Source organism: Peromyscus maniculatus, chromosome 22 (genome assembly GCF_049852395.1).
Source record: "Peromyscus maniculatus bairdii isolate BWxNUB_F1_BW_parent chromosome 22, HU_Pman_BW_mat_3.1, whole genome shotgun sequence".
Classification (NCBI taxonomy): domain Eukaryota; kingdom Metazoa; phylum Chordata; class Mammalia; order Rodentia; family Cricetidae; genus Peromyscus; species Peromyscus maniculatus.
Genome location: NC_134873.1, coordinates 25,228,918 through 25,246,130, shown reverse-complemented (window position 1 = coordinate 25,246,130; position 17,213 = coordinate 25,228,918).

Sequence of the window (17,213 nt, the reverse complement as noted above, 5' to 3'; positions counted from 1 at the left end):
GTGATTATTGGATCACATGGTAGGGATGTGTTTAATTTTATAAGAAACTTTAAAATGTCCCCAAGAGTGATTGGACCATTATATGCTCCTACCAGCAATGAAAGAGAATACTATACCCCTGCTGGTCTTTGTTGTGAATCTGGGCCATTTGATTAGGTACCTGGTGAAGTCCCACAGCTGCTTTAATTTGCACCTGAGCAATTTTTCACATGTTTCGTTGTCATACATGTGTTAATATGTTCATTGCTTAAATGTCTGTGTGGGTTTGTTTTGCCCAGTGTGAAATCAAATTGATTATTCCCAGTGTTTACTTTAAGAGTTTTTTTTGTATATTTTGGATAGCAGTTTACTATCAGATCTGTTACAAGTACTAGCTTCCAATCTATATCAATAATTTTCTTCCATTCATTTTCTTGAACTAACAGCAGATGGAAGAATAATCCAAATTACCTACCAAGACTAATTTAAACCTTTAAGTTTGAAATAACTTTGGATTTATAGAATAATTATAAAGAGAATAGGGTTTGGTGTGCATCAGTAATGTCATATGCAGGATGAACAGTCTATCAGGACGGCATTGTCAAGATAGTGACATTAATCACCAGGTTAAACTGGTACTTGCCAGGGTTTTCAGTAAGTATTGGTATGCTATAGTTTGTCCCCTTTTCATATTAGGTATGAGACACTAAGTCCTATCTCTTCCAGGAAAGGAAAGTAAGCCCCACTCATCATCATGAAAGGCAAACATCAATCTAGTTGTTAATAAAAATGATCAAAATTATTATTTTCCTATAAATATCTCAAAGATATTATCAATAAGAAGAAGACTCCCAAAGAATTCAGCCCAAGATGAACGTTTCTGCCAGTTATTTAAAGCACCTAGAAAATAATCTTTCCTGGGGGTATTCTGTCATATTCTGTAAACTGTCCATCAGCTAAGGGACATGCCACCAAGCAATAATGCTATAACAAGAAATGTGACCTCAATACAAGGTAACCACCATATGTCATATATTGACCATATCCTTTTGGCTGTGGCAACTGACTTCAAAACCCCCCAGAACTCCATGTATCCTAAAGCACCCATCAGGATCATGTATCTAGACAGTCTTTTTCCCTTAGAGATGCTGAAGCATAGCAATAAAAAGCAATAACCAATAAAACTAACTTTCTGGTGAGGGCTACTTCGAATAAGTGGATTCTTATCTCAATATTTATTCATCCACAAAGAGTACTCTGTGTTGTTAGAATAAATATTTTATGAGCCATGGCATATGTTCCAAATAAGAAATAGAATAATAAAAACTGAATTTTAAAAGCTTGATGTAAATACAACTATAGGGAGAATAAACATCCATGTGTTTTTTTAGGTACCATGTATGGTTAATAGTGTTTAAATATCTGGGATGTCCTCTCTCTGATTTTAAGAGCTGAAGGACTTACCTCCTTCTCTTAGAATTTTTGAATATTGTGACTTGTTGGCATTTCACTAGAGTCAAACAGGCATTTTCCAAACAAACTTGGCCATGCTATGCTCAGCAGTGAATGACAATGCCACCCAAGTCTCCACCACTCATAAGTACCAATGAAAGAAACAGAAAAACTGGGTAGTGTTGGGACCTGTCTCCCCACAGGCTCATGCTTCTTGGAGTTCAAGAGCAAGAAACACTATTCCCATAGACTTAGAAGCCCATGGCATAATCGGGCTGATTCATTAGTCTTTCCAGGGCATCCATGTCTTTCACTTTCTAATGAATAAGTGAATTAGCCCAGTTTGAATTGAAAAAAAAAATGACATGTTGAATGAACCTCTGTCTTCACATGCTTTCCTCTGTTTTTCAGCATAGCAATTACCGGATAGTAATAAGCACCTCTCTCCCAATAGAATAACTTGATCCCAATGTGTCATCTGCTAATCTGATCAACATTTTCTTCAATAAATGCATTTTTTAAAAAAGAGTGTGACCTTTGCTACTTGAGGTTCAAGTTTTAAAAGTCAAAAATACCACTGAAAGGTAATAGTTGAACATCAAAAAGAATATAGAGCCTGAAAGTTTCTATAGTCACATAATGGCTTCTGAATTTGGAAGCTATAGGCAGATCCTAAAGGAAATGAAGTAGGAGGTGATGTTTGTGTTGGGCTTGAAAAGACAATTGAAGAAAGAGCAATGAATAAAAAAATCATTACTGTGGCTTTTGTGCATCCCCTAAGTTTCATGTGTTTTAAACTTAATCTCCAGATGGTGATTAGAGGTGGGACCTTCCAGGAAGGATGACTGCCTGGTGAAGGCTCTTCCCTCATAAATAGATTAACTTATTCATCAGTTAAATATATTGTTTATTGAGAAACTTCTTTGTTATGAAAAGTATTGGTTGCTTTTCTATTGTTGTGATAAAACACCATGACCAAGATAGACAGCTTATGGGACTGGAGTATGATGGCTCAGAGGTTAAGAGCACTGGTTGTTCTTCCAGAGGTCCCGAGTTCAATTCCCAGCAACCACATGGTGGCTCACAACCATCTGTAATGAGATCTGGTGCCCTCTTCTGGCCCACAGGGACACATGCAGGCAGAACACTGTATACATAATAAACAAATAAATCTAAAAAAAAAAAAAAAGATAGACAACGTATGGAAAGAAGGTATATTTCCATTGCTGTATTAAAACACCATGACCAAGACAACTTATATGGAAGGAAGATATATTTGGGCTTATGGTTCTAGAAGGTTACAGTCCATGATGATGGAGCAGAGGCAGTAGTGGCAGAAATGACAGCTGAAGAGGCAGCTGAGAGCTCAAGTCACATCTTGAACTGCAAGCATGAAACAGAGAGATCAAACTAGAAATGGCATGTCTTTAAATCCTCAAAGCCCATCCCCAGTGACAGGCTTTCTGCAGCAATGCCACACCTTCCGAGTCTCCCTGAACAGTGCTACCAACTTGGAACCAGGCATTCAAATGCCTGAGACTATGGGGACATTTTAGTTAACCCACCAGAGCAGGTGGCACTCTTGCCCTGCTTCATGGGAGACCTTTTGCTGTACTATGACCCAGCAGGAAGGACCTCACCAGGGTCTGAGCTTGAGCCAGACACTATGTTCCCCAACATCCCAGTCATGAAAATCATGACAAATAACCCTCTTGTTCTATAAATTACTGTGTCTTGGGCATTCTATTATAGCAACAGAAAAACAAGCTAAGGCAGGTATAGAGCATGTAATTCTGGTATGTACCTACAGGTGCAAGCGGTACTAGGTAAAAATAATAAAAGCATTGTGACTAGGTTTAAAGGAGTGCTAGGTTAAGAAGTTTGAGAATTAACTAAAGGGCATAGTAAGGACATAAGTAAGTAAACTCCAATTAGTTTCAGAAGGATGGTACTGTAAGGATCAACAAGAAGCAAGATGGATGCCAAAGACGTCCAACTGAAGGATGTTTCAATAGCTCACCCAAAGGGATGCCCCACGGGAAGGAAATGGCAAAATTAACCTCATTACTTCATGGCTGTATTAGAGAGACACAGGTTATATAATTATGAACAATACAAGAGTCAGGGAAGGGAAGTCATGCTGAAAGATAGATGGGACACAATGATCAGTTCGGGATAACGAAGTCAATGTGAGGGGAAGATGAGGAGGGATTAGATGCTAAGAAGACTTTGGGTCCCTGGACCAATCATGAAGCGGAATATGAGAACAAGTGTGATAAATTGTGTAACACTGAAGATCTGGGTGAAAGATGAAAACTGTGCAAGTAATGTGGATCCTTGGTGTTGGTCAGCTGGAAGAGAAAGGGAGCTCTTTTCTTCATTCCCTGGCTGGGCCAGGATGCTGGGGCTCGTGGTTTCCATGGCCCTCCTGGTAATGGTATTTATACAGATCCCGATTTCTGCTGAGGTTCTGTGAAAGCCGTTGTCCTCTGAGGCTCTCAAGGGCTGTAAAAACATTCTACCGCTGATGGATTATTTCAGACTCAGCAGTAATCATCTCCTGTAACCGTTTCCCTTTTAAAAACATCTCTCTATTTTGCATGTTTGTGTGGAAAGAGGGGGACACACCACAGTGTGTGGAGGTCAGAGAACATGTAGTAGCAGTTGATTTTCTTCTTCCCCAGTGTGGGTCTGGAGACTGAAGTTTGGGTTTTCAGGCTTGGCTGCGAGTGCTTTTCTCACTGAACCATCCTCCTGGCCCTTGCTGATGAGCTCCTACAAGTGTTTGGTGGAATTTCTTTTACACACTGAGAAAGGTGTTACACGAAAGGGAAAACAACCACCCACTTTTGGGGAATGTAATGAAGAAACTTGAATGTTTGCAGCTCACAGCTTTTTATAGGCTATGAATAAGTAAACACAGGATGAAATGGAAGAGAATAAACATATGCTTTGCTGTAGAAATATTTGCTTTGTGAGGCATCCACTGGCACCACTCACATTTATTCTGTAGAAAGAGGATGCTGGGGGATGCAGTGGGACTAAAATATGACCTGCCTCTGCCACCCTTCAGGTCTCACTACTAGTCATCCTATTTATTTATGCTTTCATATATCAAGCACTTACTGAACATCAATGATATGTCAGACACCCAGAGATACCCAGCTAAAATGTTCAAGAATTCCAAGTGTCCCAGGTGAGGAGGGCTCATGCAGTGAACTGCGATTGCGTTTGGTGGATCTGCAGATAGACTCACTTTCTCAGCACTTGGCTTACAGGCATCTCTGTGTAGGGGTGACTGTATATATCCTTTTCCATGGGGGCTTTTCTTGGGCTGAGGGACAGTATAAAAGACTGAAACATCTGGTACATCTACAGTATGTTTCTATAATGTTTCAAATAGTACTCTCCAAATGTAATGTCTAAGGCAGAGAGAGGATGAGTGATGTTCCTCAGATCACAGTAGTGAGCAGTAAGATCTGTATCTTAGCTAGGGTTTCTATTGCTGTGAAGAGACACCATGACCACAGCAACACTTATGAAGGAAAACATTTAACTGGGGCCTGGCTTACAGTTCAGAGGTCTAGTTCATTATTGTCATGGCGGGAAGCATTGCTGTATGCAGGGCAACATGGTTCTAAAGAGGTAGTTGAGAGTTCTACATCTGGATCCATAGACATCAAGAAGAGAGAGTGAGCCATTGAGCCTGGCTTGAGCTTCTGAAACCTTCAAGTCCACCTCCAGTGACATGCTTCCTCCAAAAAGGCCACACCTACTCCCACAAGGCCACTCCCAATGAGCCTATGGGGGCCATCTTCATTCCACCCACCACAGTCTGGTATGACCAAATGTCAGTCTCCATAGTGTGAGCATTTTTCTCCTTTACTGCATCATTTGAAGAAATGGTCTGAGAACCATGTTGTACCTAGCCCATATAGCAGGGGTGGTTTTTGACTCCAACATTGTTCATGAACTACCTTGCCACATCCTTGATTTCTCTTGTACCATTGTGGGTCTGTGCTGATGGGCCATTCTCATAATAGCAAATAGAAATGGCAGGTCTTGCTGTGTGGTTGCAACTGTAAGTTGTAATTATTTAATATGCTAGATTTGCGATTACTTAAAATTCCCAGAGTGAGGAACTCAAGCCAGTTCAACCTGGATGTGTCACAAAGAGGACACTGAAAATCAGCCTCCTTGCTTCTGCTGCCTGTCTCTGTCCATCAGAGAAGTTGGTGATAGATTTCTCCCTGTGCCCTAGTCTGAGATGCTTCATGTACGCAGGCGTGTATGTTACAGCAGGGAGCTGAAAGAACAGAGTCCGATTTGTGTGAAACTGTGAACTCTGGGCAATCAAAGTCTCAGCTCTGTGCTTGATTCCCCTTCCATTGATCGTGCCCACCCCAACCCCAGCAGCTTTCTGTGGGCTTCCGTTATTCTGTCTTTCTTTCTTGATGCCCTTTATCACAGATGACTTAGCAGAGCATTTGTGGTCAGTAGGAGGGGGGTAAGTTGTCTGGCATATTCTTGGTATCGTATGGGTGATCTGTAGAGGACAGTTTCTTTTGGAATACCATGATATTTATTATGAATTAGAAGTGATTGGATTACTAGTTCCATTCTATACTAGGGTCGTTTTTCATCTTTGTAAGGAATGTTTCCTTTATAGTCAGGGCTATTTTCAGGACCTTGGGGAGGCCTGGGAGCATGCGGGTCAGGATGATCATTCCTCTGGCTCTTGAGAGGCAATAGTTCAAGGAAATGCTCGATTGTTCCTACACCCGATACCTTTCCACCAATGTTCTCATGCTGAACAACTGAGTAGCCACAGAAGAACAGGTGATTCTGCCTTGGTTTTGTCTGTTCTTCTTTCCATCTCCCATCAGCAATGATGTCACACCTCTTTTTTGCCTGTGTGCTGGTGAGTTTTTGTCAACTCGACACAAACGAGAGTTCACTTGGGAAGAGGGAAACTCAGTTGATGAATTACCTCCATGAGACTGGTTCATGGGGCATTTGCTTGATTAATGGTTAATGTGAGAGGGCCCAACCCACTCTGGGTGGTGACATCCCTGGGCAGGTGGTCAAGGGTTGCATTAGCTAAGCATGCCATGGAAGTATGCTCGTAAGCAGCACTCCATGTCCTCTGCACCAACTCCCACCCCCAGGTTTCCACTTTGATTACTGGCAGCATCACTCAAGGATGAACTGTAATCTCCAAGGGAACTCTTTCCTCCCTGAGTTGCTTTTGGTCACAGTGTTGGTCATAGCAACCAAAAGTAACGAATACAGCCTGTTTCTCCTCTAATAGGCAGCAGAAATTGGAATGCAGGGAAGAGTAAGAAAGACACCCTCTAAATATCCATCACAACCATGTGATGACTAAAGAGAGTCTGGCTTCTGAAGGATCGACTGGAAGACATTCAGTGAATGCCCCTTTGCTGTATATGATGAGCATTTCCTGTTCACTCACACGGCAAGCATTTTCTTTTGAGCCTTTCCTGTCGGGTTTAATTAAGCCAGACAGGTGGATGGAGAAAAAGTCAGCTGTAGTCTCTGCCCCTGAGCAGCTTGCTGTCTCTTTGCAAGAGGGAGATAAATTAAAAGACACGTAAAATGTTGTAGTGGTTTTCCAGGCAGGATTATGCACAGCATGTCAATGTCATATGCCAGCGGGAAGTGATCTTCCAACTCAGACTTTCCCTGGACGTGGTGAGACCCATGGTACATGAAATGTGATTTCCCTCCACTGTCTTAGAGCACTGAAGGGAGAAAATAATACCGAAAAGCTGATGGAGGCCAGATGAATATGATACATGGGGCTCAAGGACTATTAATGAATATTAAGAGGTGAGGCCTCAAGAGCAAGCGTGGGTAGGTTTTATGCTTGATATCCAGTCTGATTATTGGATGGCAGGATTGCAGAGTTTAATGCATTTATAAATTTGAACCTTCCTTCCCTCCATTTGCCAACATCTGTTGGTCACTATATGTAGCTTTGATTTAGGGTAACGGGCAAAAAACATGTCTCTGCATCCATTGCCCGTTATCCATGGACCACTTTTCAAACTGGAGATAATAATCACACTAGCACAATACAGTTATTTAAAGAGTAAGTTGAAGCCGGGTGGCGGCGGTGGCACACACCTTTAATCCCAGCACTCAGGAGGCAGAGCCAGGCAGATCTCTGTGAGTTCGAGGCCAGCCTGATCTACAGAGTGAGATCAAAGAAAGGCGTAAAGCTACACAGAGAAACCCTGCCTCAAAAAAACAAAAAACAAAAAACAAAAAAAAGAGAGAGTAAGTTGAGACAATATACAGAAGACATAGCACGTAAAACAGTCCCAGACCCTTGAACATCCATTGCTGGCTATACCCACGGGTCTAAGAGATTCTGTCGACAAGCACAGAAGAATTCCACCTCTGCTCTCCAGTAATATGAAGTGGAAGAGGAGGAAACTACTGTGGCATATCTAGTGCTGTGGCACATGTGGCATGGTTAGAGGAAACATCTGGATTAGAATGAGGGCAATGACAGACAACAATAGGGAGGAAGGGCTGTGTCAGTTAAGAGCTGAGTTGAAACTATCCAGAAAACTGTGTGTGTGTGTGTGTGTGTGTGTGTGTGTGTGTGTGTGTGTGTGTGTATCAAATAGCATGGGCAAGGGATGGGAAGCAGGACATGGGGGAATACTTCCTCTTACACTATATGTGGGGAGCACCAGAAACGGAAGAGGAACCATGAGTGACTCTCTATAAAGAATGCCCACATCTCACAGGGCAGGTGAGCCAGAGGTTGTCATCCCAATTTCAGACGAGCAAGATGAACTCCAGCAGTTTCTTATGGTGTCCCAGTGAGAAACCGACCCAGAGTTAGACACTACCCACTGTGTTACTATTTCACATTTCTCAAATGCCCCAAAGAGGTTTAACCCCCTATGACATACATAGAGTCAGAAAGCATGAATGACTAAGTGCTGGAGTCCACGGCTCCTTGGATTTCTTTCCTTCCCATGCTCTGTGCTTGTGGCTGTGCCGGCTCCCTGTTTCACGGAACAGTTCACATGATTATAATGTCATGCGTGCGTGACATCCCATGGACCCAAGCTGCAGAATAAGACTCCCTGGTAGCCACAGGACTTCAATATTTTGAAAATGAAGTCCCAAGTGATGCTTTCAGGTCCCCACCAGCCAAGAAGCTTCCTCCTTCTTACTTTGCATCTTGCCGTGTTTGGCACCAAGGTTTTGGTTGGTGGATGGGGCCTGAAATTGATCTGACACAGGTGTTCAGTAAAATCCAAACATCTTTGGGAACATGCCCCAGGAAGTAGCAAGGTAGCATCAAATGCATCCTGTCTACATGCTTCTAAAGGTCTTTTTAGAAATAGCCTAGAGCCCTGAGGATTAGGACCCTGACTTTGCTGTGTTCCATCATAAACTTACTGAGGCTACCTGCCTTGTCAGCAGCCCCAGGGAGAGGGGACAGGGCACTTTTGTGTGCCTCCTTCTGTTGATCATCAACAGAACTTTCTTGTTTCACTTGTTTGAAATGGAAACTGCCTGTCTTCAGGTGAAGAGAACACATTTGTTTCAAATCATGGGGATTTGTTAATTCCCTCATGTTATATTGTTTGGCTTCAAGGTACAAGCTTCTCAGAAATGGAGAGTTTCTGAATTAGCATTCTGGTGTGTTAAAATATTCCATAGATTCTCCCAGGAATTTAGGCGATTTTTTTCCCCCTTTTAAATCAGTACAAGTTTGGTTCGGGCTTATAAATCAGTAATGTTCTGAACCTAAGAGAAAGCTAAACCAAGTTTAAATGTTACTCGTAAAAACAAACAGGACCTAGAGAGATGGCTCCATGGTTAAGACCACCTGCTGCTCCTACAGAGGACTTGGGCTTGGTTCCCAGCACCCACACCGTGGCTCAAAACCATCCGTAACTCCAGTTTCAGGAGATCGAATTCTCTCCTCTGGCCTCCGTGAGCGCCTGTCAGACATGCGAGGGAGCAACATACGTGCAGGCCAACAGGAGTGGTAACTGCCCTCCCTGTCAGCTTCCTGACGTGACTGAACACACGGATCAACGATAGAAGTCATTCCCAGCAGCTCGGAATGCTGCTTCTGCCGCTCTTGGTCCAGGGCGATGTGCTAGTGGGCGGGGCTACTGGCAAAACCACCAATGACAGATAACCACATGTCCCATTCCCTTTGTTTTTCAGTTAACAGGGCTAGGAGGGTGGGAGGAGGGCTTGTCCAAGGCACAGAGCCTCTCTGCTTAAAAGGCTTCTTGCCAAAGACTGACACAGCCACTTAGAAGCTAAAAGATATATTTTCTTTCTACCTCAGTTTACTTCTCTGTGAGATGGATGCACATTAAGAAGATTAATAGAGATATTGAATTTAAGCACTTGGAACAGTATATTCAATGAATGTTACTATCACAATCAAGATTTCATTAAATAAGCTGTGTGTGTGTGTGTGTGTGTGTGTGTCTGTGTCTGTGAGAGAGGGGGGAGGGAGAGAGACCCTGCAACTGATGCTTCCCATTATCATAAATGAGAAACTGAGGCACAAATAGGAAAGTGATTTACTTAAAGATGGAACACTAATATAGAGCACACCTATTATGCTGCCTACACTTTTTATAGAACTGGCTTTATTTTGTCATTTATTCCTGATATTTGTAAAAAAAAAAAATGAGAAATGAAGGATGAACAAGTTCATTGAGTGCCCATGTGCTTTAGACTTTGCAAAACCTTGCTATAAAAACATTTAATCACTCTCTAAATTTGCCATCTGTTACTCTACATAAGTGAGTTAAAAATGAAATGACTTGTCTTGAACTGTCGCTATGGAATTTGTCGACAGTGTGTTTTAATTAATCTTGCAGAGGGAGAGGCCCGCGGCAAGCTTTCATGGCACTTCCACTGGGGCCATCTGTCAACTCAGAAACCCTGAATTCTGCAGGGGCCTATGTTCTCACCGGTGTGGGGGAAGATGCAGCCTGCACCATCCAGGTTAGTGGGCAGCCGTGCTCACAAGTCCTGTACTAGCAATGTATCTGTGATATGTAGATGAAATTCGAAACAGTCTCAGTAAACAAGAAACACAGAGCCGGCCGGGCGGTGGTGGCGCACGCCTTTAATCCCAGCACTCGGGAGGCAGAGCCAGGCGGATCTCTGTGAGTTCGAGGCCAGCCTGGTCTCCAAAGCGAGTTCCAGGAAAGGCGCAAAGCTACACAGAGAAACCCTGTCTCGAAAAAAAAAAAAAAAAGAAAAAAAAAAAAAAAAAAAAAAAAAAAGAAACACAGAGCCAAATACAGAGGTAATAGCCGAAGAGATCAGAGAGCCATGACTACCTTCCCTAGAGAAGTCGCTTCCCTAGAGAGAGCTTCTTCCTGTCTGATTTGTGTTTTGATTGCCTTTCTGTTCTGCTTTCTCATTGGCTCTAAGCCCAGCCACATGACTTCCTCGTCACTGCCTGTCTATACAGACCTCCAGGTCTCTATGGTTGGTACTGGGATTAAAGGCTCATGTCATCATGCTTGGCTGTGTCCTTGACCACACAGAGACTCTGCATGCCATGTGATTGGATTAAGGGTGTGTGCTACCACCACCAGACTTCTGCTTATGGCTCGCTATGTGATCTCTGATCTCCAGGCAAACTTTATTTATTAACATACAAATGAAATCACATTTCAGCACAATTAAAAAAATCACCACAGTGATAACCTCTTAAAATCTTTGTAGCCTGAGCAGCATCCTGCCAGCAACTGCCCCTTGCCCCCCATCCAGAAACTCAGCAAGTAGCAGCTCTGGCAAGGAGCCAACAGATCCTTTTGAAAACTATTTATTCACAGTAGTTCCTTTTTCATCATTGTGACAAAATACATAACAAAAGCCATTTAATTAAAGAAAAGTTTATTTTGTCTCAAGGGTTGAGGGTACAGTCTGTCACACTTCAGAAAGTATGGTGGTAAGAGTGGTTCCCACTGTGGTAGCAGGAATGTGAATGGAAGGCCACATTTTTTTCCCAGTTAGAAAGCAGAGAGATGCATGCTGCTACTCACTTCACTGTCTCCTTTTTACTCAATCCAGCATCTCAGCTCATGCCATCATGCCATCACACTCAGGGTGGTACTAATCCCACAGATTGGAGGAAAAAGACCATTGACCCAAATCATGGCCACATTAATTAAAGCAAGCAATTAATTAAAGCAAGCTTTTAAAAGATTTGTGTACATGGACTGACTCCCCCTAATGGCAAGGTTCAAGAGATCAGCATTGGATATGGGGAAGATCAGGAGTTTTTAGGTCAGGGCAGGGGGCTTCCAAATAGGGGGATTTGGCAGGCAAATAAGTGATGTTACAGAAACAGAACATAAGCCATAAAAGTTTGGTCATAACAACCTTCTGAAACAAAGTCATGGTTGCAAGGTGGTCATAACAAGGTGGTCACAACAAGATGATCATAACAAGATAGTCACAACAAGGGAGTCATAGCAAGATGGTCATAACAAGGAGGTCATAAGTAGGTAGTCACAGCAAAGTGGTCACAACAAGGTAGTTGCAGCAAGATGGTCACAACAAAGTGGTCATAACATAATAGGTGGTCCTAAGAACCTTTTTGTTATGCCCAGATCCCCAGCCCCAGAGAGACCACCAAAGACAGGCATTCCAGAATGCAAAAGCAAGGCTTTATTGGGGAGCAATATAAGCCTAGGCAGGGACCCTGTCAAGCAATTCAACACAGTGCAGGGTGGAGGAGGTGCCCAGCTTGAATTGCACATGGCTTTTAAAGGCAAAAAACACAAGATTATAATAGCAGGGGATTTCCATACATGTACATTTTTGACTGGCTCGTTTCTAGGTACTTTCCAGAAATCGTGGTTTAATCTTACTTCTGAGGGGGTGGTTGCCCATCACCATTTCTCATTGGCTGCCCTCAGGTAGGGACATTCTGTGGTTAAATAATCACCATGGAGACCAGGATTGGGACAGTCCATGGTCACACAGTCCCCATCACATGATTAACTTGTTATTCTGTAAAAATGGAGGAGTTTTGGTCTCACACTTTTCAAACAGAGGCATGTTGCCATTTCCTAGAACAGGTAGTTCATAGCTATTTGCAGTTAAGCATATGGGTAGGGCTTATAGCAAAATCCCTGAGAAATAGATTTTTATCATAAATAGGAATGAATCTAGCTTGTCTTTACTATAAGGTGGCTTTCAAACCTAAGATGAAGGCAGGCTGGTTTATCAGTGGGTCATTCTTCCTCAGTTGAGGACCTCTGGAAACCTCCCATAGATAGCCCACACGTATGTCTCCTAGGTGATTCTAAATCTAGTCATTTTGACTATGAAAATTAGGTACACGATCAATGTGCGTTCTTCTCTACATACAAATGTTCCTTCAATAACATTGCCTAAACTCTTGGGAATTCCTCTGCATTCTATCTTGTAACAGTTAACTGTGAGACCCTCAAGTGGTCTGGGTATTTGGTTTTAGAAATCTTTACCTAGTGGGGGTTGAAGAATTAGGCAGGTTAGAGCAGGACACCATGATTGGTAGGACATTTAGAATATTTTTGTTTGCAAGGCCTGAACTTAACTAGGGGTGCTGAAGACGAGGGTGATCATGATGATTCAGGGATGCTTAGTTGATGGAGCCAATGGGCTTTCAATACCTATAACATGAGAAGAGTAAGAAGAGGGAACCGGAGAACTCTCACAGGGCCCGATATGCAGCAAGGTGATGGTGAGTCTAGTTTGTGAATAGGCGATGTGACATGCAGAAGCAGGGAAAGGGTGGGATAAATGAAGGATGTGAATCAGGAAGAAGAATGGGAGGAGAAGGAACCGGATAAAGGAGCAAAGAGAGGAGATGTTCAAGGAAGCAGTGAGGGAATGTTTACACGTGTATCCGAATGTTGCAAAGTGTCGCGGCACAGGTGTGGAGGCTCAGGTGTGTGGGATCATTCACGAGGATCTATGGAAGGAAAACTTTAAGAATGAATTTAGCCTTTTGAGGCTGCAGGGGCATCCAGTCTCTAAGGACTGAAAATCTTCCCTTCACCCAGGGCATTTTCATTTTTCTCTGTAGTTACAGTTTGGCCGGTTGATTTCCATACGTTCAAAACAACCTGAAAGAAGCTCCCTGAAATACAATGCCAAGTGCAAATTCCTTGCCTCATCAGGTACCATGGTTTTCCGGGTTCCCTGAACCAAATTTTGCATAGGCCTTTGTATCCTTGGGAGACCCTTGAGACAAGAGAAACAAAAGATGGATTAGAGCTTGGTGCTACTCTCTGGAGCCCAGGCCAGGTGTATCCCAGTGGGAGTGCAGCCATATTGGAAACTTTTGAGATGATGCCTAGTAAGCATGTGTAAGAGGCCTGAAATGGAGGTAAACTTTTCCTGGTCGTCAATGCGCAAATGAGAAGTAACCCATGTGAGTGCATACAATTATCTTGGGGGTCAGAACGAAGCGAACAAATACTGAACATCTATAGCTGCTCACATTCAGGCAAGGAATTTCATAAACTAACTGGAGCTGTTTAGCTTATTATGAGAGAGAAGTTAGGTGATTGTAGAGATTTCTGAATAATCATAAAAGCTATGTGAATTAATTTACAGAATAACTAGCTACCTTATTCATGGGCCTTATAAATGGAGCCACGGTGAAGTCATTACAGAGGTGCTCAATTGTCTGGAAGAAGCAGTTTGTTGTGTTCAGGACAGAGGATCAGAACTCCATGCTGGCAGTGACTTCTCCGCCACACATCTGCTCACACAAAGGCTAACAACTGTCTACCAAGGAAGCCAGAGAACAGCAGGTCCTAAACTTCGTTGTGTGCAAGAACTTTAATAAAGTGTTCGATCTTTCCAAGAACTTGTGTCCAACTGTTGGACCAGGAATATGCTACTATGTATTTTGAACAGTTTAATATTTATATTGTCAGACTGATGGAAGTTTATGAAACAATGTCAGAAATCACATGGAAAAAAAGTCTTATATGAGTGTATGCCTGTGAATGTGAATGCGTGTGTATGTGTGTGAAAGAGAGAGAGAGAGAAAGAGAGAGAGAGAGAGAGAGAGAGAGAGAGAGAGAGAGAGAGAGAGAGAGAGAGAAAGAGAGAGTTCATATACAAGTATATGTGAGTCAGTCATGAATTAGAAATAATTCAACTTTTTAATGCTAGTTTGTTGTTTGTCGTGGGCAGAGGCAATATCTAAAACCTCAAGGGAGTAGGGCTGCCCCCAAAGACCCCAGATCTATGAGATTCCAAACCAAGAGAACTGAAATATATGCTAAGCCCAGCAAAACTATCTGTGGGTCTGTTTGAGGTCTTGGGGGCTTAACTGCTACCTTAGTGTGCACAAGGTTGTAAGTATGGAATTTTAAGGTTTAAGAGTCTAAGGTTGGCATGGTGGCCCACGCTTCTCATCTCAGCACTTGGGAGGCCAAGCCAGGAGGATCAGGAGTTAGGGTCATTTTCAGCTACATAGTAAGTTCAAGGCCAGTTTGGGTTATGGGAGAACCTGTCTCAAAAACAACAGAAAGATTGAAATGTCTGTAGAAAGGGTTTCAAATTGCTTTGGGTGGAATTAGTTACTCTTCCTTACTTCCTATTTATCCTATTCGCAATGGTACTGTGCTTCCCATCTGCCCGTATAATTTGTATGTTAGATTGAGGTGATTCGAGAAAATGGGGAAAATGGGAAGGGCCTCTGATTATGGGGGTGATGAGAGATAAATACAGGAGAAGGAGAAGGTAAAATTAGAGCAAGGACATCTAAAATATTCATAATCATATTATTGACTAACTAAAAATAACCTTATAACGTGCATAGGTCTGTGTATAATTGAAGTTTACTCACCTGGGTTGACAATGCTTCCCCCAAGAGCCAAAGACCATCCAACAAAATCTCCAGCATCTGGTGTTAGAAGGCCTCTTTTTCAGTTGTTGGTCAGGGTTGTTCAAGGGACTCCCAAACATTACAAGCTATGGATATTGCTCCCGGTTGCCCCCACCCCAGCCCCTAGAGGCGAACGATAAGTCCCAATTGGTAAAGACACCAGCACTTTGGATGCAGAGCCTTGAGGCTTTTTAATCTTATGTGCTCACAGCATATAGATTTGCCTCAAGTCGCAAATGAATCTTTGGACTTTGTATTCTAGAATTAATACTAGAGCTTTGAGGCTCTTTCTATGGCTTGATTAAATTTTGTCTGTGAGAAGGACATGACTTTCAGGGAGCCAGACTAGGCTATTATGGTTTAAATGTGTTTTGTCTTTTCACTTGTAGGAATTTGCTTCCCACTATCATGTGCTAAAAGGTAGATGCTTTAAGAGCTAAGATTGCTTCACGAATGAGCTTATCTACTCATGTCATGAATGAACTAACAGGTACATAGGTTAGCTAAAGAGTGATCTGCTATAACAGCTAGCTCAGTATGGTCTCTCACAAGCTCCCTGTCACTGATGCTATGCCTTGTGCCAGCCCAGGACACTGCACACCACCAGCAAGAAGGCTATTGTCCCTCATCCCTGAACTAGAAGTAATGGCAGCACTATGATTTATGGATTTCAAAGTCCTGGTTCACAAAAAACCTATTTTCACTGCACAATCTATCATAGAAACAGCTCAAAACATCCTTTAAAGGAAAATAGCGTTAGATATTCAAAGCTCCAGGTGTGAACAAATTGTGGCCTATTTGTGTGGGACCAAGGATGGTTGCTCAACACAAAACTATACAGTTACTTAAAGTATTATGAGATTTTTGTGCATGCATACAGGTGTGTGTGTGTGTGTGTGTGTGTGTGTGTGTGTGTGTGTGTGTGTGTGAGAGAGAGAGAGAGAGAGAGAGAGAGAGAGAGAGAGAGAGAGAGAGAGATGATATTCAATTATTGTTCAATTCTTAAGCATGAACCTTGCCAATGACCATGTTGTACCATAGAATCAAAAGATTAGACAGACCTAGCGCCTCACTCCTCTTGTATTCTTACACAGTGAGCACTTTTTCTGGTCAAGCAATGGCATCTCCTGAGTAGAAGAAAGTAGGCACATCATATGGGAGCAGGCTTTGAAAGACTTGCATGGGCATCTTTGAACCTCATCCACTTGCCCCTGGAGATGATGTTCCTCTGATTCCTGTGACTTGTAAATAAGATCTAGCTTAAACTTTTCATACTTATCAGGACTGGCTAGCTCAAATGCCTCTTCTGAAGTGGTCCCTTTTGTTCATCTGGCTTCTCTTGTAAGTTTTCTTGGTGACATCATACTTGCACACTGTGGTCATACTCACCCCCTACTACTGCTCACTCTGTGATGTTTCCTAGGCCTCAGAGGGGGTGATATTGATGCCCTGTTTAGTGCTGACCACTCAGGTCACTTATTCTCAGCATGTTTGTCTGTTATTAATCCCCTCTTAGGCTTTTGCCCATGGCCAAGAGGTTTCTCTGATCAAGATTGAGAGCTGCACTAGTCTGTGGATATGAGCATTGATGTTTTGTAAGGCAGTCTAACTGGTTGCCCATTTGCTACAATGTTAGTAGCAGGTTTCTCCTATGACCGCTCTAGTAAGATGCTTTCAATCAGTTCTACAGTGCCAGTATTCTTTCCCTTATAGCCAGCTTCATGTATTTTAATCAGGAAGTGGTTGGTACATCTAGAACATTCATGCCACTATTGTCTAGTGGGAACATTTTGCTAGGCATTTTAGTATTGTAGTTTACATGGTTCATAGCTGAATGTGCTTGTTGATGACTTAACCT